This window comes from Mesoplodon mirus, assembly GCF_964341445.2.
Source record: "Mesoplodon mirus genome assembly, contig: HAP1_SCAFFOLD_405, whole genome shotgun sequence".
Classification (NCBI taxonomy): Eukaryota; Metazoa; Chordata; class Mammalia; order Artiodactyla; family Ziphiidae; genus Mesoplodon; species Mesoplodon mirus.
The window spans coordinates 653,886-677,742 of NW_028295560.1; the positions used below are offsets into that span (position 1 = coordinate 653,886).

The 23,857-nt window shown below is 37.9% G+C and overlaps 1 pseudogene across 1 annotated transcript; it reads left to right on the forward strand.

The window, feature by feature from the left end:
* The first annotated feature begins 2,364 nt into the window (after nt 1-2,364).
* Nucleotides 2,365-18,327, forward strand: LOC309797373 (ferritin light chain-like; annotated as a pseudogene). Its single transcript has 2 exons — nt 2,365-2,396; nt 17,719-18,327. The product of its transcript is annotated as a ferritin light chain-like (transcript).
* The last annotated feature ends 5,530 nt before the right edge of the window (nt 18,328-23,857 follow it).

The following is a 23,857-nucleotide window of genomic DNA, read 5'->3' on the forward strand; positions in this document are numbered from 1 at the left end:
TATTCTTTCCAAAGCTACTATTTATGAAACAAAATTTGGCTACACTTTGTAAAAATCTAGTTTTTTGAGCCTTACAAATCTTAACAGTTAACCTATTGCCTCCTTTGGAATTTGGAAAAAAAATTAGTTTGAAAATGAATAGCTGAGATTTGACATTTTTGTGTTTTGTGATTTTCTCTTCCCCTAAGAGAGAAGTGAGTAGGAATGAGAAACACATACATAAAGAAAAAACAAGTTATCTTGCTGCCTTTGCATGGTTATAATTTATAGGAGGCCCTTTTCAACAATAATCTATTATCAGAATCAATAAAAATAATCTCCATGAAGGCCAGGCCAGGATATTTGTCTCTTTTTCAGCAGATTGCAATACAAACCACATTCATGGATATGCTTCTTCATGATCTTTGTAATACTGTAACAGCTGACCATTTCCTCATGCCTCTTCACCTTAACTTAAACCTGGTTTTCATTAATGACCTCACATTTCCTTCTCTATCACTTGGTTGTCGGCCTCTTTTCCAACTCCAACTCCAACTCGCATTTCACTCTGGAACCAAAGGAAGACTCACACCTTCCTGCTTTTTAGTGGTACCTCAAGGTCATTACCATATTGTGATCACCCTGAAGAACAGCCAGACAATTGTTATTCCAGAGCCATCTGACAGTTTGTAGCTCTAAAAATTAACTAAGGACCGCATTTGTCAAAAATACCCTAGTTTAAGATTTTGGTAATATAGCAACAGTAATTCCAAAGTCATTTATGACGATCAGTGTGGGAAGCACCCTCCTTCGGGAAGATCCTTTGCCATGCAATACACTTACCCTGTCAGGTAATAAGGAAGCACGGCCGTGGAAATTAAACTTTTGTGGAAAGAAATACTTGGCTTGAAGTTCATACATTTTTCTTGAATTAGATTCCCCATTAATTACATTATCCACAGAGAGGTAATTATCAGAATTATGTAAGCAATTAAGGAGATGCTACTCCACATTCTTTCAGCTTGTTGACCTTTCTCACTTTATTTCATGTGGCTATCTGAAACATCAGTGATTTACATGTCTTTCTTTTTTTAAAAACAGATTTCTGTGTGTGTGTGTATGTGTCTTCATGATGAAAACATCATTAAAATAAAATATCATGAATAGCCTCTTAAGAAGCAGAGTCTACTTAAAGTCCTGGAAAATGTGAAAGCACTAATATTCATGGACAACACTACACTCTGAACGCTACTCCAAATTTTATTGATCTCTATTTTGTCTAGGAGTTTTTCAAATTTTCTACCATGATCATTTGTTAGTTTTATAATTACATAATAAAGGCATTACATCATACAATCTTTTGTTATCCATTGCAGTTTTAAAACTATTCCTTTCCTTGTCCTCAGCAGATATGTCATAGATTATTAGTACACAAGCAAAGACTTTCAACGTAACAGTACTTTATAGTGAGAAGAACTATACTGAGCTATCTCTATCCTAAGACAATGCACTAGGAAAGCACTAGGAATTCTTAAGGACTAGGAATACAGAGACAATCAAGGGGTGAGTTCCTTGCCTTCGAGTATACATAATCATTATAGCAAATGCTTAAATAGCACTTAGTATATAACTCACCACAGCAGTCTTATTATACTCCTTTTAAATAGGTGAGCAGAGGAAGCCACAGGGAAGTCATAGGGTAAAGCCAGAATTTGAACCTAGGTAGACTAGTACACTGTCCACGGCTTTAACTACTATGATAAAATATATATATATATATATATATATATATATATATATGCCATATATATATATATATATATATATATATATATATAACTCCAAGTATTCCAAAGTTACAGAACACTTATCTACCATAACTCAAAAAGGAGCACACAAACTTGAATAGAAAATAAACATGTAAAAGGTCATAAATAAACCACAATATAACCTGCTCCACATAATATACTGACTGCAGTGTCCTGAGCCTCTCCCATCCTTAGGTAGCCAGAAATTACAACAAAATAATACTTTTCACTTTTGGAAGCCACACTATCTCTCATACCAACCAACCAATTACTTCCTTAGAGAGAATAGGAAATTAACCTGAATATCATAAAATATATCTATCTATATATATATAAATACTGATGTAGAATCTTTGTTTAAAGACAATAACTTCGATAGCAGATGGAACTTTACCACTGCAGGCTTCAGATAACCTCTATATTTCTCAAAGTTCATGCTAAATCATAAAATGCCATATTGTGTCTGAAGCTATTTTATCCATAGTCCATTTTCTTAAATGGACTAGCAAAGCAGTAAATACTGAGGAACATTTTGGCTCCCAAATCCTAAAGCCATTCTGATTATGCCTGGGTCATCATGGGGACATCATCCGAACTACCAGAGGACTGGTAGAAATACCAGTGTCCTGGCCAGCTTATAAATTAGAAATTATACAGAATCCAAGTTTATTTTTTTGTTAAGTAATTCCTATGAGGTTTTTGGGATGTCAATGTAAAGTCCTTTCATGTGTAATGTTTATCCATAAAATAGGGAACAATGCCAATCCCCGTCATAAATACTTTCACAATCTGACACAGAAAATCCACTGTAGGGCATAGGACCTGCAAATAGGATATGAATCACACACATCCATCCACTCATTCAGACAATCCACAAATATTCATTTTTAAGTCTACTATATGCCAATAATGTACCGGGCTCTAAGATGCTAAACCATGCTAAATGCTGAAACAGACATACTCAGTTCTTGCCCTCCTGGAACTTATGACCTACAGAAGTGCCTTCATTGTAAATGGTCAGGACTCAGCCGATGCTATTATCATCAGCAGGTGACCAAATGATAGAGCTTGCTTTCTAAACAAGCTCCACACTCTTTGCTTTCAACATTTTTGCTTTCCTTCAAGCCACATAATCCAGTGGTCAGTTTCTCCCAGTTAGTGAGGTTTGGGGAAAATGTACCCAGTGAACAATTCCTTGTGGCCTCACTCTTTCCTCACACTCTCCTCTGTGCTCTTGAGCTAAAGAGACCTGGATTCAAGTCACTTGCTCTAACCTTATTATTTTAAAATAGGGCTGCTCCTGCTTTGAGGATCTCCACGGGATCAACACAGTAGCAAAGCAGCACTGAATCAGAAGCAGGTACATTTCAAAATGACAGCTCTAAAAATATCCACTCTCCTTTTGTTCTCCTCCTATCCCTTTGCTCTGAACACCTCTGCTCTGAGGCTTTGCCTTTACCCTTCTCTGATTACTGCTCCAAAAGGGTTTCCAAGAGCGGGGAGTATTTATGGTTTCACTTGCTCCCAAGTCCTTGGTGGAAAAGGATGCTTGCTTTCTGATTCTTACTAATTCCACACTCACATTGTTAACACAAAAATCATCACTTAAAAAAAATTTCCTCAGCTTCATATTTCATCTGGGCCAACACTGAAAGAATATTTTCAAAGAAACAATATCCTCTCTCCTTTGCTCTTCTGAGTTTCACGTTTTTACCTCCAGTCTCATTTTCAACCCTTATTATGGGATGCATCACCAAAATAGAAGAAAGTTCTTTCTGCTTTCCCTGTACCAGCCAATCATTCTACTTTGTTCTGTCTCTAACGAACAGAATGCGAAATCAACACAAAGCCTGATTATGCGACCTCTTCCAAGGGAAAGGTCTGAGAGTTGTCTATTTACTAATGAAGCTCAGTGTGTATTAAGGGTTGACTGAAGCAATCATCAGGAATTTTCATCCCTTAAATTAGTGTTTTCCACCAGAGGCACATCGTTCATTTCAGATAATATAACTTTTAAGTTCAGGATACAACTGGACAAAAGAAAAGAAAAAAAAGTAACCAACACAACATTTGCAGTAATAACACAGTAACAGCTATCATCCTTCCCTGAGGAATTCAGCCTACTTTATGGACACAGTTTAGTACAAACTCATAAGAAAGCTAACAAAGCCCAAAACCACTTCACAAGAGTGTAGAGAGGTAAAGGTCAAAACTTATTACTGCCAGGCCCAGCAGACAATGGCACCTACCGGAAAGAGCACAGGACGGGAAAACCTGGAAGCCTGTGTTCCAGTTTCGGTTATTCCTGTAAGCATTGGTATGATCTGAGTGAACTCAGCCTGCCCTGCTTTTTCCGTTTATAAAAACCTACATCATCCTCTCATTAGAATGAAATGCCACATCTGAAAAGTTGCAGATCTCTTTAGGAAAGAAACAAAACTCATGTTTCTAACCAAAATGGAATAATTCAGTCAATGGAGACATAATAAAAATCTGCCATAAAGCAACTGTTTACTTGAAATCTATCTTTTGTGGTGTATTTATATGGGTAAGGAGTGTAAGGATATCATAAGTAGAGTTACCAATTCTTCCAGAAATCAAGGTCATTGAGTTCATATTTCAACTTTGACCTTGACCCAGGCTTACAGAGATGTAACATGTGCCAATACCTCATATCCACCATACATGGGAGAAACAAGGTATGCAGACAGATCTTCTTCTAAGTATCCCATATCTAGTGGCTTTAATACAGGGTCTCAGATTCGTTGCCATTCTTCACATCCAGATGTGGGCATTTCCCCTTGAATTTGGGCAGGCTTTCCGTGGCCTCAAACAATAGAGCAGGGGTCAGTAAATTATGGCTGGTGGGCCAAATCTAGGCCTCTACCGGCTTTTATAAATGAAGCTTGATTGGAACACAGCTATGTTCCTTAGTATATGTATTGTTTGTGTCTGTTTTCACATCACAGCAGCGGAGCTAAGTAGTTTCAAAAGAGACTGTATGGCGTGTAAAGCCTAAAATATTGACCATCTGACACTTTATGGAAAAAGGTCTCCAACGCCTGCAATAATATATAATGAAAGTGATGCTGTGTAACATCTAAGACTAGGTCATAAAAGGTCATGCAGCTTTTGCATGATTCTCCTGGAATGCTTCAACCCTGAACACTCATTCTTGGGATACTCTATCTTGAATCCTAACTACCACGTTATGAGAAGTCCAAGCCACATGGGCAGACATCTATAGGCACTCCAGGCAACAGTCCTTGTTGGGCCCAGTCTTCAAGTCATCCCATCTCAAGGGCCAGACATGTGAATTAAAATTATCTAGATGATTGCAGCCCCAGCCATTTGAATCCTCATGAGCTGAGGTTTCAGACATCAGTCACAGAGTAGAGACAAACCATCTCCTCTGTGTACTGTTTGAATTGCTGACCCACAGAATCTGGGCACATATTACAATTTTTGTTTATTTCACCACTAAGTTTGGACTTCTTTATTATGTAGCAATAGATAACTACAGCACTGTGTCTGTACACAGGAGATCTACATTTCACAGAGCACATACTTTTATTTATTTATTTTTTTTTTTGCTTTAAAACAAATTTAATCAGTTATACATATACATATGTTCCCATATCCCCTCCCTTTTGCGTCTCCCTCCCTCCCTCCCTATCCCACCCCTCCAGGCGGTCACAAAGCACCGAGCTGATCTCCCTGGAGCACATACTTTTAGATGTGAATGTTGACTGCTCAATTTCTAAGAAGAACGTATACACAAATATAGGTACAAAATATTTATGTATATGTAAATATTAGACCTATATAAACTAATCTATATTATCCATAAAATGAGGGGCCCTTGATAATGGCTAACATTTCTTTTCAGTATTTATTGTATTCCAAGAACTGATAAATTCTTGCATTGTATGAATTTTCTCTTTTAACCCTCATAGCAACTCGCTGAGAGAAGTAATGTTATCTCTATATTATAGATGAGAAAACTGAGGCAGAAACAGATAACATGCTCAAGAGTACTCAACAAGTAAATTTTAGAGTCAAGATTGGAACCCAAGTTCTCAAGGTTTAGATCCCTTACTCTTAGTCACCAAGCTATATACTGAGTAAGGAGATGAAAGCTGAAGCCATTACCTCATGCTCAAGAAGTTAGACAGAAACTTAGTAGGCATGGTTGAAAGAAAACAGGACTTGGAGTCGTAAGTCCAGAGCCTGAGTTATGAAATGAATTCTCCTCTCATCTAGATATAGGTTTGTTTTTAGAAAATGAAAAAGATCACTGCATATTTTGATGGTTAATTTCTGTACTTAATGATTACAAAAGAATGGAATTTTACCAGGGAGCTATTTTGCAATGACATAACTTATTGATTCAAAATCAAACCTTTATTATAAATTCTTGATTCAAAAGCAAATCTTTATTAAGTCTCCGTTGCATCAGAAGTCTTTCCCATTCTTCATTTCTTTTAAAACCCTTTCCTGTCTACTCTTGGCCAAAGCTTGAAGCCTAATTTAACATTTGGAAATAAAATAATGAAATAGTCATAACACAGCAATTCCAATGCCTACTGAAATGGAAGCTCTAAATAATTTTTCAGATAATTTAGGAAATTAAAAATATTTACATCATAGATGCAAAGAGAGAAGTTACTTGTGTAATAAAATAAATGGTGAGACAAAGTTTCTGGTCAAGTAGATTTGTTTAAATATGAACACTAATTTGAGCTCTATCCCGGTGCTAAAACCCAGTGACAGGTTGCATACAGTTTCTAAAGGGATAGTTCAGTGCATTGGGTCAAATTCATGCCCTAAAATGTGGTATTATTAGTAGTACTAGAAGACAGAGTGTGACTGTCTTCTTTGGGACATAGATAAAGACCCCAAGTTAGACAATATCAAGGACAAGTTATGTAGAAGAAGATATTATCTCAGTCCTTGGAACATGTTATCCAGGATTGAACAAGAGGTAGATTTATTATGAAGTACATGAAGCCAGAGACAGTAAGCAATGAGTGGTAGTTGGTTAAAATAGACAGGTTTTAGAAGTAGAGGCAGGGATGTAGAAAACAAACTTAGGGTTACCAGGGTATTGTGGTGGGGAGGCTAAATTGGGAGATTGGGGCTGAAATATACACACTGCTATACATAAAATAGATAACTAATAAGAACCTGTTCTTCTTATTAGCACAGGGAACTCCACTCAATACTCTGTAATGGGCTATTTGGAAATCACTCTAAAAAAATAAAAGTGGATATATGTATATGTATAACGGATTCACTTTGCTGTACACGTGAAATTAACACAACACTGTAAATCAACTATATTCCAATAAAATATTTTTTAAAAAATAGGTTTTAAGAACCATAGTCAGGGAGCAGTGTGGATTGGAAAGACCTGGCAAGAAATATTTCTGCATCCTCAGACAATGTTCCCCAAGCTGGCTATTGCAAGGGTGAGCATTTAAGAGATCTTTGACCTAAGGAGGACAGGAGATTAACAATCAACCCCAATGTGCATGAATTATTCTCCTCTGTGTTATCAGAAATCAGATGGCATCCTAGAGCAAGGGTCAGCAGATCTTTTCTGTAAAGGGTCAGATAGGAAATATTTTGGATTTTGTGTACCATACCTCTCCGTTGCAACTGCCTATCTGCTGCTGTAGCACAGAAACAGCCATGCACCATATGTTAATGAATGGGTGTGGCTGTGTTCAAGCAAAATGTTATGTACAAAACCAGGAGTCAAGCGAGATCTGATCAGTGGGCCAGAGTTTGCGGACCCCAGTTCTGGGTCAGTGTTCACAGCTGAATGAGTCATGAGGCCTTAAGTTCCAGTTCTCATTGTACTACTTTCTACCTGGGTGAACTTGGGTTCATCCTTTTATTTATATGGGCCACTATATTAGTCAAGCTTCTCCAGAAAAACAGAACCAACAGCATGTGTATACAATGTGCCCATATATATTGATAGATCTAGATCTAGATATCAATATTGATACCTAGATCTATATCCATATCTATATAAAGATAGAGAAAGAGAGAGAGAGATTTTAAACAATTGGTTCACACAATAATAGAGGCTTGGTCAATTCAAAATCTGCAGGTTAGGCTGTCTAGAGACTCTAGGAAGAGTTGCAGTTCAATTTCTGTAAGTCTTCTGGCAGAATTCCTTTTTGCGACAGGGAGGTCAGTCTTTGTTTTATTAAGAGCTTCAACTGATTGGATGAGGCGCACCCATACTATGGAGGATAATCTGCTGTACTCAAAGTCCAACACCAATTTAAATATGAATTTCATCCAAAAACACCATGACAGAGACTACCCTGGTGGCACAGTGCTTAAGAATCTGCCTGCAAATGCAGGGGACACAGGTTTGAGCCCTGGTCTGGGAAGATCGCATGTGCCGTGGAGCAAATAAGCCCGTGCACCACAGCTACTGAGCCCGTGCGCCTAGAGCCCATGCTCTGCAACAAGAGAAGCCACCGCAATGAGAAGCCTGCACACCACAACAAAGAGTAGCCCTCGCTTGCTGCAAGTAGAAAAAGCCCACGTTTGACAACGAAGACCCAACGCAGCCAAAAATATCAATAAATAAATAAATAAATAAATAAATAAAAATTGTAAAAAACACGAAAACACCATCACAGAAATATCCAGAATAATATCTGACCAAATAACTGGGCATGGTGGCCCAGACAAATTGACATAGAAAATTAACCACCTAAGACATAGTTTTGTGATCTTTTACTGAGAAATTTGACTTATCTGAACTATTTTGATAACTAGAAGATACCTTCTAGAGGTAACACCCTCAGGTTTTTACATGGTAGGCAGCAGAGGGAAAGAGCCCATTTGTCCAGTCAGATGACACCTAAAGGATAAAATTCTGTCTTCTCTTTCCAACCCACAAGGATGAATGCCAAAAATACATCATTTATATCTGCTTTAGCTAACATAGGATAGGCCTGGAACAGACCTATGCTCCCAGTAAGCCTCATGAAATGCTATTTCATTAAGGGGAGACTTTACTTGCTAAGATTAGAAGCAAAAGAGAGTGGTGGATGAAACACTGCCCAAGGATATAAGTTCATGCAAGGAAGCAGGAGAGAGAATGGGTATCCGAAGATGTGCACTCTAAGTCAACACTAATTCCACAGCATCAGGTTATAATTCAGGGAGCACAACTGCTGGGGTTTTTTTCCCCCTCTTTTTTTCCCCCAAAGAGGGACAAATCAAGCATACTGACAAAGGAAGAGCATTAGTTACCACAGATAAATTCCTTTTTAGAGGTGATCTCGCAAATAATTTGGCTCAGTGTAGACTATGATTTGGTTCCAAAAACCATAAGCTAGAGCATTTCATTCCAGGTCCCTCCTCAAATATCCATGATAGGTAGAAATTTGGCATCAGTAGTTCTTGAAATCTCCCCAGGTGATTATAATATGCAACCAGGGCTGAGAATCTGGAGATGTAGAGAGAATTTAAATTCAACTTTAGTTAAACAGTAAAACAAGCTCTGAGTCTACTGGCTGGAGCTAGAAAAGGGATATGCATTTACTGGGATGAGAAGATAAAGAAAACCAGGGAGTAAATCAAATGCTTTACACCTGTGCTTAGCTAATTGTTACTCAGATAATTCAGACAATCTTACAGCACCTGAACCCTGAAATTCCTTAGTTCTGTTTAAAAAAAAGTAAATCTTCAAGTAACTGAACTCTGAGAATCATGTAAATCATAAAGAAAAAGAAGAAATCTTATTTTTTGAATTAGTTGATTTCATATATACTGTTTCACATTCATGATGTTAACTAGTTAGCTTTCTTTCCATTGTATGTTTGAGGAAAGTAAGGCTTTAAAAATCTCAGTAATTTTCTCAAGGTCACTTGTTAAGGGTGTGGTAGGGAGCATAATGGCTCCTAAAAATGCCCTCACCCTAATCCCTAGAACCTATTAATATGTTACCTTACATGGTGAAGAGGACTTTGCAGATATGACTGAAGTTATAGACCTTGAGATAGAAAGATTATCCTGGATTACCTCATGGAACAAATCTAATTGCATGAGTCCTTAAAAGTAGAAAACAATTCCCAACTGTAGAAAGAGAAAGAGAGACATGTCCTAATAGAAGCAGAATCAGAGAGATTCAACATTTTGGGTTTTGTAGGTGGAGAAAGGGGACTCTGAGTCAAGGACTACAAGTGACCGCTGGAAGCGGATAAAGTCCAGGGAACAGAAACACCCCTAAGAGCCTCCAGAAAAGAATGTAGCTCTGCCAACACTTTTTTTTTCTTTTTTAACCATCTATATTGGAGTATAACTGATTTACAATGGTGTGTTAGTTTCTGCTTCATAACAAAGTGAATCAGCTATACGTATACATATATCCCCATATCTCCTCCCTCTTGCATCTCCCTACCACCCTCCATTCCCGATCGCAACCCTGTATGTGGACACAAAGCACAGAGCTGATCTCCCTGTGCTTTGCGGCTGCTTCCCACTAGCTATCTATTTTACATTTGGTAGTGTATATATGTCCATGCCACTCTCTCACTTCATCCCAGATTACCCTTCCCCCTCCCTGTGTCCACAAGTCCACTCTCTATGGCTGCATCTTTATTCCTGCCCTGCCCCCTAGGTTTTTCATAACCATTTTTTCTTTTTTTTCAGATTCCATATATCTGTGTTAGCATACGGTATTTGTTTTTCTCTTTCTGACTTACTTCACTCTGTATGACAGTCTCTAGGTCAATCCACCTCACTACAAATAACTCAATTTCATTTCTTTTTATGGCTAAGTAATATTCCATTGTATATATGTGCCACATCTTTATCCATTCATCTGTCGATCCTGCCAACACTTTTACTTTACTCAATTGAGACCAATGTCAGACTTGTAAGGTAATCAATTGACATTGTTTTGAGTCACTATATTTGTTGTCATTTGTATGAAAGCAATAAAAAACTATTACAGGGATCCTATAGGAGCCAGGCTATATATTTATACTTAAGTATTTCTGAAATGAATTTAACCTTGTGATTGACAGCAGCAGCAGCTTCCAAGGGATCCCACCACACACCTGAGGCAAACGCAGCCTAATACAAAGCAGTGACAGCAGCAGGTCACTGCCCCACACTTGGGGTAGAGGGGGACTCGATCTACTGTAGCAGCAGCATAGCCTGAATGGGAACCCATCCTCCTGTGGCACTAGTCCCATCAACATTAGTCTAATCTGCTAGCACCTGCTGCACCAACAGACCCAACATATACAAACCCTCCAACTCAGCAGCATTAAGTGAGCCAGACTCAGTGTTTCCTGAAACTCATATCCAATGGCACTGGAAAGCCCAGATATCACCTAATGTTATGAAAACATAAAAAAAAACAATAACAGAAGACTGGGAACTTCAGAAAGAAAAGGGGAACAATGGAATGGGTGAAAACAAATGGGGTATATATAAGAGACTATCATTAGCCTCATGAGTTTCTTAAATACTATCCGATGGTCAAAGCAAATATTATGACACCATCTGATGTGGTTCTCAATGTAGAGAAAGGAAATACTACAGAAAATCATACTTTAAAACTGGGGAATATTAAGAGACTAAATGGAAGTAAAATTTTGGAACTTCACTTGAAGTAATAAAACACTGATTCCAGTAGGCTATGGTAAGTTACATATGTATACTGTGATGCCAAAAGCAACCACTAAGAAAACTATACAAACAGTATACACAAATGATTATAAATAAATTAAATTAAAATGGACTTATTAAAAAATGTTTAAGTAACCCAAAATAAGAGAAACACAGGATTGAGAAACTAAGGTAAAAGACAAAACAAAAAATAAAATGGTAGACCTAATCTTTAACATAGCAATAATTACATTAACTGTAAATGATCTAAATAACGAAGTCAAAGAGAGATTGGAAGAGTAGATTAAAAATTCACAAGCATGATCCAACTATATACTGTCTATAAGAAGTTTACTTTAAACATCATGATATAAGGAGTTCAAAGTAAAAGGAAGATAATGATATATCATGTGAACGTTAATCAGAAAAAGTAGGAATGGCTATATTAATATCAGATAAAGTAGACTTCAGAGCAAAGGAAATTATTAGGGGCAAACAGGGTCATTACATAAAGATAACAGGAATAATCCACCTAGATGACCTATTGATACTAAATGTGTGTGCACCAAACAACAGAACTTCAAAATACATGAAGCAAACACTGAAAAAGTAGTAAAAGGAGAAAATTTTAAATCCACAATTATTATTTGAGACTTCAGCACAGCAATTTATAGAACTACCAGAGAGAAAAATCAGCAAGAATATGGAAGAAATGAAAACATCATCAATCAATAGGATATAACTGACATTTAAAGAACACACTCAGTAACAGCAGAATACATATTCAAGTGTCCATGGAATATTCACTCATATACTATATACTGGGCAATAAAAAGAACCTTAGCAGATTTAAATCGTAATGTGCCTAAGTGTTGGATGCTAAGACTCAGAGGTTTTCTTATTTCTTTCATTTATATATTCATAAAAAATTAGCAGATTTAAAAGAATTAAAATCATAGAGTATGTTCTCTAGCCATAATGGAATCAGACTAGAAATCAATAACAGAAAGACAAGAGGAAAATCTTCAATCATGTGAAAACTAAACATCACAATTCCAAATAACTCATGGGTAAAAAAGACAGCAGCAAGGAAATATTTTTTAATGCATAGAATAAAAGAAAATGGAGATATAACAGATCAAAGTTTGCAGAATGAAGTGAAAGCAATGCTGAAAGGGAAGTTTATAGCACTAAATTGGGAAAGAAAGTATTTCAAAGCAATAATCTAATTTTCTATATTACAACAGTAAAAAAGGAAGAGGAAAAAACACTAAACAAGCAGAAAGAAGGAAATAATAAAGATGAAATAGAAATCCATGAAACTGAAAACAGGAAAATAGGGGGGGGGGAAATCAATGAAACAAAAGGCTGGTTCTTGGAAATAAACAATCTAATCAATAAAGATCTAGCAAGACTGATAAAGATAAAAAGATGGATGGCACAAATCACAGATATCAGAAATGCAACCAGGGATACCATGACATATCCTGCAGGTTAATGAGGGACTAGTTGTTATGAACAAGTCTACATTATAAATTCAAAAATGTAGATGAAATGGGCCAATGCTTCTACACTCAAAACTACCAAAACTCAGCCAAGATGAAATAGATAATCTCAATTTTCCTGTAACCATTAGAAACACTGATTTTTCATTTAAAAACTCCCAAAAGGAATATTCAGGCTTAGATGTTTCACTTTTACCCAAGACATAAAGAATTAACACCAATTTTACATGATTTGATAAGAAATAGAAGTAGAATGAACAGTTCCTAATTAAATTTATGAAGCCAGTATTACCTTGATACTAAAACCGGACAGGGATAGTATAGAAAGAAGAAAACTACAGACCAATATTTTTTATGAAATTGGCTGTAAAAATCCTCTGCCAAATATTAGCAAATTAAATCCAGAAATATATAAAAAGAATAATATACCATGACCAAGTGGCATTTATTCTAGTTATGCGAAGTTGGTTAAATATTTGAAAATCAAACAATGTTATCCACCATATCCAATAGATTAAAGGGAAAAGTCATGTGATCCTATCCAATAAGGCAGAGAAAGCACTTGACAAAATCCAATCCCATTCATGATTGTAAAAAAAGAAGAAAAAAGAACTCCAAGCAAACTAGGAATAGAAAAGGAACATACTGAAACTCATAAAGATGATCTACAAACAACCTATACCGAGATTATATTTAACTGTGAAAGACTGAATGCTTTCTCTGTAAGATCAGAAACAAGGCACGGATATCTGCTCTCACCACTTTTATTAAATATATTACTGGAGGTTCTAGTAAGAAAATAAGCAAAAATAAATAAATACATAAATTTAAATGTTAAAGTTTTAAAAAGTTCATTTAAAAGATAAAAGGACTATTCCTACTATGTTGAATAGGAAGGAATATATCCTACTGAATGTTGAAGAGTAATATATCCTATTATATTGCCTAAGGAAAGGTAAAACTGTCTGTGTCTGAAGAGGAGATGATAATCTAAATGGAGAAAATACCAAGGAATCCACAAAAAGCTTGAGAAATAATATTAGTTTGTAAATGTTTTAGAGTACAAGATCAACACAGTTTTATCACATTATATATTAATAACAAATGTGTAGAAGCTTAAATTAAAATATGTGATGCCATTTACAACTGACCTAAATAAATACTTAAATACAAGCCCAATAAGACATTTATAGGACCTCTATACTGAAAATTACAAAATGCTGATGAAGAAAAATTTTAAAGTCCCAAACAAATAGGGAGACATACCTTGTTCATGGATTAGAAAACACAACATAATAAAGATGTCAATTCTCCCCAAGTTAAGAGGCTTAACACAATTACTCTTAAAATGCCCTCAAGGTTTTTGCGGATATAGACAAGCTTTTTCTAAGATTTGTATGGTAAGAAGAGGCTGAAGAATAGCTAAAACAATTTGTAAAGGAAGATTAAAATGGGAGGAATTAATCCACCCAATTTCAAGACTTCGCAGTAATTTTGGAGGGCAGATACATAGATCAATGGAATGGAATAGAGAACCCAGAAATAGACTGACATAAATACATTTAACCTGTTTTGCAGCAGTGCAAAAGCTATCAAGGAAGAGTAGACATTTCAAAACATGGTACTGAAACAGTTGGACATCCCTCGACAAAAACAAACAAAAAATGAACCTTAACCTAAACCTCCACACCTTACACAAAAATTAAATCAAAGTGGATCATAATCTTAAATGTAAAAGCAGGACATTTTTAGAAAAAGAAATAGGAGAAAATCTTTGGCATCTAGAACTAGGTGAATAATTCTTAGACTTGACACCGAAAGTATGATCAATAAAAGCAAAAACTGATAAATTGGATCTCATCAAAATGAGTTAAAAATGCTTCATAGAAGATCCTTTTAAGTGGATGAAAACTCAAATTACACAGTGGGAAAACATATTTGAAAATCCCACATGAGACAGATGACTTGTATCTATAATATACAAAGAACTCTCCAAACAACTTAAAAAAATCCAACTAGAAAATAGGCAGAAGACAGGAACAGACATTTCATGGAAGAGAATATACACATGGCAAAGAAGCACATGAAAAGATGCTCAACATCATTAGCATTAGGGAAATGCAAATTAAGACCATAATGAGATATCAGAGAATAACTAAAATTATAGTGACAACATCAAATGCTGGTGAGTACGTAGAAAAGTTATATCACGTCACTGGTGGGAAAATAAAATGGTTTAGCCACTCTGAGAAACAGCTTGACAGTCTCTTTTAATCCTAAAAGTAGATTCACCCTACAACGCAGTAATTGTACTCTTGAGCATTTATCCAAAAGAAACAAAAACTTAATTAAGTTCCCACAGAAACTTACACATAAATGTTCAGAGCAGTTTTATTTATAATAGCCCAAAACTGGCAACTACCCAAATGTCTTTCAATGGATGAATGTTGAAACAAATTGTGATAAAATCTTATGATAGAATACTACGGAGCAACGAAAAGGAACAAATTATTAATATATGCAAAAATTAAAATGAACTTCAAGGGAATGATGCTGAAGAAAAAATTTTTTAAAGCCAATCTCCGAAGATTAAGTAATTCATGATTATGTTTACATATTATTCTTAAAATAACAAAACTGTGGAGACGGAGAACAGATTAGAAGTTGCCAAGGGTTAGAGATGGGGGTAGAAGGTACAGTGGGGAAACTTTGTGAGGTTTTTGTGGTCCCAGTACAAATAATACAGCACTCTTGGTTTTAATCCCTAAAGATGTTTAAAAACAATTCCTAATAAGAATTGTCCAGATATTTAGCAATGGCAGCAGATTACAGGTATAGCTCCCCAACATGACAACTTCAAAAGAGATTGTACTAATTCAATGCATATGTTAATTTTTAAAAGGCCAGTCACAGTACTTAAATGGTATATATCTTAACGATATTATTCTAAGTATCTAGCTATACCAGATGGACTAGCAGGATTTTCTGTACATTCAATCTTATTTAAGACAGTAAAACTTATAATAAGACAGTTAAAAAAAGAAAAAGAAAAAAAACAAACCTCAACTACAGTTGGATATTCTCATAGGAAGATGAGGTGAAAATATGTAGCAGTGGTTCCAAAGCTTAAGCAGTGGCACCTAAATTTGGCTGCATATTAGAATCATCTGAAGCACTTTTTAAAAACCCTCACACTGACTGTTGGTCATCCTAGACCAATAAAATAACTTTAAATTTCCTCAGACGATGCCAGTGTCTACCCAGAACTGAGAACCAGCGGACTAAGCAGAAGGGGATGTTTCTACAAAGATTTCTTAACAATAAGTCCTTTCACCCAATCAGATTTACCTTCCCACAAAGGGGTAAAGAAGGCTAGATGTTGTCCATACTTGCTTAGCTTTAATTAGCACTTGTGACTTGCCCAAATCCTAGATCATGTTTCCCCTAAATTTCATGTTATTCCCTAAGTTTTTCAAATCCAGGGCTAAGGGGTTTGCCAGGATGAGATTTTAAGTATTCACACAGGGGAAGTCCCTGGCAAACCAGGACAGCGGTCACTCTACATTGAATTGTAAAGCATCCTAAATAACCCTGCCACTGCTCCCAGATACTAGTCTGTGCCAACCAGTGGAGAAAAGGCATTCTCCATTACTACCACGGCAAATGCTGCTGTACTTGCCTTGGCTACTCCCTATCTTTTCCAGGCGTCACTCCCCTTAACCTGCTGGTGGACGCTTTGGCCAGCTGACAATGCAGATATTTTCAAACTTTAAGGTGAATAAAAATCATATGGAGGGCCTGTTATAACAGAGATCACTGAGCCCCTCTAGAGTTGCTGATTCCATAGGGCTGGGATAGGGCCCTAAAACTTGAATATCTGACACATTATCAGGGGACGCTGGTAAAGCTGGTCAGGTTGTTACCGAATGCAGGTTCATGTGTCTGAAGCACAGTGAGGCCAAACAAACCTAAAGGTTGGAGTCTGGAGAAGAGAAAGGTTTATTGCAGGATCGAGCAAGGAGAGGGGTGGTCCATGTTCCAAAACCCCTGAAATCTCCAAAGGATTTCAGCAAAGCATTTTTAAAGGCCAGGTGAGGGAGGGACATCCCAGGGCATGTGATCAGCTCGTGCACAATCCTCTGACTGGCTGATGTTGAGGCCACAAGGCAGGTAACATTATCCATCCTAAGGTGCCAGAAGGTCTGGGGGCTACATGCTCATGATCATCAAAGAGTTCATTTCTTCCATTGGGTGGTGGTTTTTAGCATCTGAAAACTCAAGAAATATGCCTGAGATACTATTATCTGAGTACTTCAGAGAGAAACTACAATAGAGGATATGGGGGATGGGTCTGTCCTAGGAAGGCCCCATAGGGTACTGCTTGGTTACAAGGTGACCATACTTTGAGAACCACTGCTCTAGTGGCTTGGAATGTTAAGAAAGTAATGGAAGAATCCCTTCCCAGATCTAGATTCTAGTATCACCAGCTATTTTGGTGGGAGGAAGGGTAAGTTTTGTCCTTGCTTGGACTTCTTGTTCATTTATATCAAAGCCTATTTGAGGCAGTGCGTTCGGCAGTCCTGCAGATCTGTCTTTTGCTTCAACAGTGTTTGGAATGAACAGACCCAGGGACGCTCCTTGCTCCAGCCCCCGACCACCCTCCAACCTTTCTTCCTTTCGCAACCTTTGGAATCAGACACTCAGCTATCCTCAGCCTCCAGGACAGGCCAACACCAGTTTTTGAGCTTAGCTCCTTATCACTGATCAACCACGAGTTCCCAGGTTCGTCAGAATTATTCCACCGAGGTGGAAGCCGCCGCCCACCGCCTGTTCAACATGCATCTGTGGACACTTACCTCTCTCTGAGCATCTATTTCGACAGCAACAATGGGACTCTGGACAGTATGGGCCACATTTTTTGCCAACTGGCTGAGGAGAAGTGTGAGGGCGCCCAGCGCCTCTTGAAAATGCAAAACCAATGCTGCGGCCGCGCCCTCTTCCAGGATGCACGGAAGCCTTCTCAGGATGAGTGGGGTAAAACCCAGGATGCTGTGGAAGCCGCCATTCTTAGGGAGAAGAATCTGAACCAGGCACTATCGGATCTGTGCGCCCTGGGTCCTGCCCGTGCAGACTCCGAGCTCTGTGACTTCTTGGAGAGCCGCTTCCTGGAGGAGCAGGTGAAACTCATCCAGAAGATGGGTGACCACCTGACCAACCTCCGCAGGCTGGCTGGTCCGCAGGCTGTGCTGGGCGAGTATCTCTTTGAAAGGCTCACCCTCGAGCCAAACAGGAGTCTCTGAAGTCCAGCCGCGTCTGAGGAGACCCTCTGGCGTCAGAGCTTCTGCCTGAAGCCCCACTCTGCAGCCACTAGGCAGCTTTGTAACCGCCCTGGAGCCCTCTCCCAAGCCTTGGACCAAATGGAAACAGTAACGCTTTTTGCAGAAGGAAAAAAAAGCCTATTTGAAATACAAACAGAATAAAGCGAAAAAAAGAAATATATACATATATTCACGTTCTTTTAACATATGAATTGACCCACTTTATCTGTGTGAAATAAGTTTGTTCCCATTATTGGGCTGGTTCTCAAGCTTTGCTGCTCGTTTGAATTACCTAAAGAGCTTGGAAGAAAAACATAGGTGTCTGGGTCCCAGCCCCAGAGATTTTGATTCAGTAGGTCTAGGGAGGAGCCTGGGCACGGGGAGGTCTCAGAGTTCCCCAGGTGATTCTAATGTGCAGCAACTTTGTGAACCACCTCTTGGCTTCAATGCAGCTAGTCATCAGATATTAAATCTAAGACACATGGACTACTAGTGCGTGAGCTCTGTTGCTAGGTGTATTCCATTTTCTTCCTCCTGGAAGATTCGTGCCAGGGAAAATGATTGATAGTTGTGTTACTTCTCTGAAATGGATGGAAATTTCCAATTAGCGTGAACAGGGGAGGGTGAATGGGTGAATGCAATAAGGTGTATCATTTACGTATTGCCCTATGTGTATGGCTAGAAGCTTTTGCAACTGAGGTCTGCCCTACTTTTCATGCTAATGGTAATGCTTGTCCTCCTAATGCAGCTGTAAACCTTATAAGCCCATAGGTAGACAGCATCACAAAATATTTACCCCTCCCCACTGGCCCACTCTCAAGCTTCACTCCCCTTCCCCAATACACAAATGTGCATCAATGTGCTTGAGACCAATATCAACATACTGACCTTCAATTCTTCTACTTTGCAGCTTCCCTCTTCTCAGGAGATGTCAGCATTTAGTGCAAGGACAAATGCTTGCCTCTTGAGGAGTAATGTAGACAAAGCCTCCAAGAGACAAATAGGTCTCAGGGAGGGGGAAAAAAGTCTTTCAAAAAGGTTGATGCCCAGAGGAGGCATTTTCAGTCATCTCAGCTTAGAGGTCCAATATCCAAAATTAAAAAGGTTAAAAAAAAGAAGAAGAAAGCAAGGAAGAAAAGAAGGAAACAATTTTCTTATCTCATAGTAATAAGGCAGTTTTCCTTAAAAAAAAGACTTAAGCCTTAAATTCTCTTTCCTAATCAAAATGTGCTTTTCCATCTTTAGACTATTCCTCTTATATCCTGTATTATTCATGATGTTTAATTCTTGAAATAGCACATGGCTGAAAACAGAAGCTAACCTCTTGTTCACTATGAATTAAATCTTCTTTTCCTAGGACCCATCTACAATGTACAATTTGGGGTTGGCCAACATAATTATTTTCTCTGAAATACGTTACAGCATTTTGCCTTTTCAATATATACTTATACAATACATTGTTAACACAACATATATAATATAGTCAATATAGTAAATACAACTGTAACACACATGATATGATGCCACTTTGGTGATTTTCTTCATCCATGTAATTCTGAAATTTGACAGTATAGTTTTCATATTCTAATGAGCTGAGTATTACCTTTGCAAGGATAGAAAAATAAAATAAATTCATAATATTCTTGTGTGGTTTGCCCCTGGGGTGGATTACCCTAATGGGGGGATATTTGAGCCTTTCCCTAAGTCATTAAAAATCCTCCAGCGAGCAGCCCCTTGTCCTCTCCAGGGAGTGGGGGGAAAGGATCTTTAATCATAATAATCCTGGGGGGAGAAATCTCGGAAATAAGACATCTGCTTCTGTGCCTTGTTGTTTTGCAGAATAGCAATGATTGCCTTAGCAGCTTCTATTGCCATATGTATACAATAAGTAAATGAACAGAAAATTGAATGAACGCATAAAAGAAGGATAAACCCACCCAGCTTAACAAACCCACTCTCTCACCTGCTGTGCCCCGAAACATGAAAGAAAGAATCACGGGATCATAAGGATTAATAAAATAACAGTCTCTGTTAACAATATTGACAGGAGGTATAAGGATAATTTGTCTGATGTGGGACCAACAGCTTAACTAACTGCTTAAATCTTTTTTTTAAGGGCAATTCATTCATTTATTGTTTAAAGATTGCAAAACAACATCTGAATTTTTGTAGCACAATTTAAATGTTTTACAGAGTAAAACAGAGTATAAGCAGAGTATAATAGCAAAAACAATTAGTTTCCAGTAATATCTATATCTCTATTCAGAATTAAGTCTTCCACAGACATGTAACCTGGAAACAAAAGCCTGTTACAATAAGCAAAGCTTCAACGGAGTGGCTACTTTTCGGGCCAGGGAAAGGTTCATCCCTATAGGAGGATGATGTGCTATGTAAAATGGCTGCAAGGTCACAGCCTTGAGGGCGTTGGAAGTCTAGTATCCTATTCCACATTAAGTAGTTCGGGGGACTTCAAACGTCCGTTCATCTGCAACCAAGCTGGCAACCTTTAACTGATATTTCAAGCAGGTAAGAAATAAATGAAAAGAAATCCCTACATTGATGTTCCTTGATTTACACTGTTAAATGGTTCATTAACATGTAATTCTGGCTAAGAATTACATTTGAGACTCCTTGCTCAGATTTTGGTTAACAGTACAAATCTTTCAGAAATTCATGTTTTCATTAATCAATAATTTGTCAGCTAGGATACGTTCAGGCATCAGCTGCAACTTCAAAATAGGTGCACTGCCTCAGCGCTTTGGAAAGACATAATCTAAAACACTAATAGCAGACAAAATATCTGTTACTAGACAGCATGTGTGCAGGACAGCAAGACAAAAACATATTCATATGTGCCACGGACCAGCCTCAGAAAGAGGATTTCACTGCCCAGGGTCAGAAGGGACGGGGTAAGGAACTGAAGTAGCACCGACGAATGGGGTCAGAAGGACCAAGACAACTGATGGTTGCAAGGCAAGTTTTATTATGCTACAGTTGCAGATTATATAGACTAGAAAAGGGAAGGTTGCCAGACGGTGGTTTACATTATCTAATGACTGTCTCGGCTCAAGGTTAACTTCCCTGGGAGAAAACCCATAAACCCAGAATCATCCAAAATAACCTGCACGTGCAGGGTGGAGACAGATTGGCTTGTCTCATTTTACATTCTTTTTGATTTCTGGGCCCTGGTGATTTATCTCCCATGGAATGGAACAAGGAGGGGAACAAGTAGGGACAGTCCCTTCGAGCAGCGGTGGCATGCCTGGCATGTCTGTAGCCTGCTCTCAAGGCTGACTGCTTCCCACAGGTCCCCCTTTTTTATTTTTTAAGTTTTGCTGCAAAATAATTCCATGAACCTTAGTGCCGAGAGTAGTATACTGTTGCATCAGGATACGAAACAGACATGAGAAGATTATTATCAATAATAGGCAAATTATGGCCAGGGTAATAAATCCTGACAACCCTCTAGTAATCCACGACTAAGGGTTTAACCACTTTAAATGATCCAGTAAAGTTTGAATTACATCTTCTGGTGAAATATCATCAAGATGTGCATTTTGTATATCCTGAATTTCAGCATTTAATTTCTTAAGATCAAGACTAATATTATCTGACCAAACACTCAGCAGATGCATTTTTACTTCTTCCCATTCCCAAACACAGTCATTGTACTTGTAAGGAATAACACAAATCCACGTATACTTTGCATGATAAGCTAAACGCATCCTCAATTTTAATGCTGCCATCTGATCTCCAATCCTCAAAATTGCGTTTTTAAATTCATCTAACGTGTTATTAATCTGTAAATCTATGTGACTTTGTAAAGATTAAGCAAGACTGGTATTTTGAGATAATTGATTAGCAAAGTGAGCATGATTAATACTCTGTGAAAGAGCAAGACAGGCAGTAGCCGCGGTAGCAGACAGAGCAGCCAAGGCAAGTAAACTTACTATTAGCCACCCAATAAAGCGTCTCCTTCTCTGCAAGGCTTTGGAGAGTTCCACCCATGCCTGTACTCCAGTATCTTCATACCAAGGTTCTCTCAGATGTACAGGCACCATAACATATATGGGTTGCCTTAGTATAAGCACAGATTGTGTTCCTGCAGAAGGGAACATACAACTGCTAAAAATACAATGAACACAGCTAATATTATATCCTCCTTTGGAAGAATTACCAATGTTAATAGAACCAATTAAAAGTGTATATGGAGGAGCAACACAAGTTATAACAGGTGTATTGGAATAAGTTAGAGCTAGTTTCCATATATCCCAGTTCTTTTGAAATGTGATAAACCTATCTATGATGGGAATAGAAGAGATAAGAATTGACCCCTTGGTATGATCTGTAGTACACCATATTTGGTTATTATTCCAAGATGCATTGCAACATTCAAAATTGGATCCAGCAAAGTTAATGGTCATAAAAGGAGGAAATTGAGTTTTTGATTTTCTGTTAAGAATAGTAACTTTATGTCCAACTATAAGTATCCCTTGTCCTCCAAGTAAATGCTTCATACAGAAATAATTTCCTGAATCTTCACCTGGAACCTTGGCTATAGTAAGAGCGGAATCCCAAAGTGGTGAGGCATATGAGATTCGACCTCTAATATTAATAGCTTGCCCATTTTTATACCAAATGATGGTATCCTTAAGATCCTCTCGTCGGCTGGTAGCCGGGCCTGTAAGAGTAATGTTGGTTCCTGTAAAATGAAGGTTCATGAAAGCAAAACAGTGTAATAAATGAGTGATAACATGTTTAGTAGCTTCTCGGGTCTGTGCTGTAGCACAGAGGAAACCAGAATAAGTATCAATAGTGACATGAACAAATTGTAATTTCCCAAAAGACGGAATATGAGTAACATCCATTTGCCATAAATGACTAGGTGATAATCCACGAGGATTAACACCATAATGTGGAACAGGAAGGTGAGGTAAGCACTGTGGGCATTGCTTAACAATTTGTCGGGCGGCTTCATGAGTAAGGGAAAATTCTTTGTGTAACGTAGCCTCCGACTGATGGTGTAAAGCATGCGATTGCTGTGCTGCTTGTGAAGCAGTTTGATCATAACTTACCATAATATGAGGGTGTCCAGGACATGGACCATGAGTATCAACAGTATGAAGATAATGAATGCAATACCTTAGCCATTCTTGACAGCATGACGAACGGAAAGGAGGAGGATGGTAAATTGGGATATGTCCTGCTTTAGGGAAAAGAGATTGAGGAGGAAGAGGAACTTTAACTTTATTGTTGGGAGGAAAACGCACAGGATAAAGATCACGTGTAGATCGAGTTAAAACATCTGCAGTCGCATTAAGTTTAGACAATGGACCAGGCAAGTTAGAATGAGCACGGATATGCAGAGCTGCAACACGACCAACGTGGGAACCAATAAGCTGTTGAAGCAAACGAAAAGAGGATGATAATTCAGGGTCATTAGTATGTCCTCTGGTCGCAGTCTCCAGAAGAAATAATAAGCTGATAAGATATTTACTATCAGAAAACAAATTAAAAGATATAGAAGGCAAATGTTTAAAAGCCATAATGACAGCATACAGTTCAACACGTTGAGCTGAAGTCAAGGAAGTTTGTT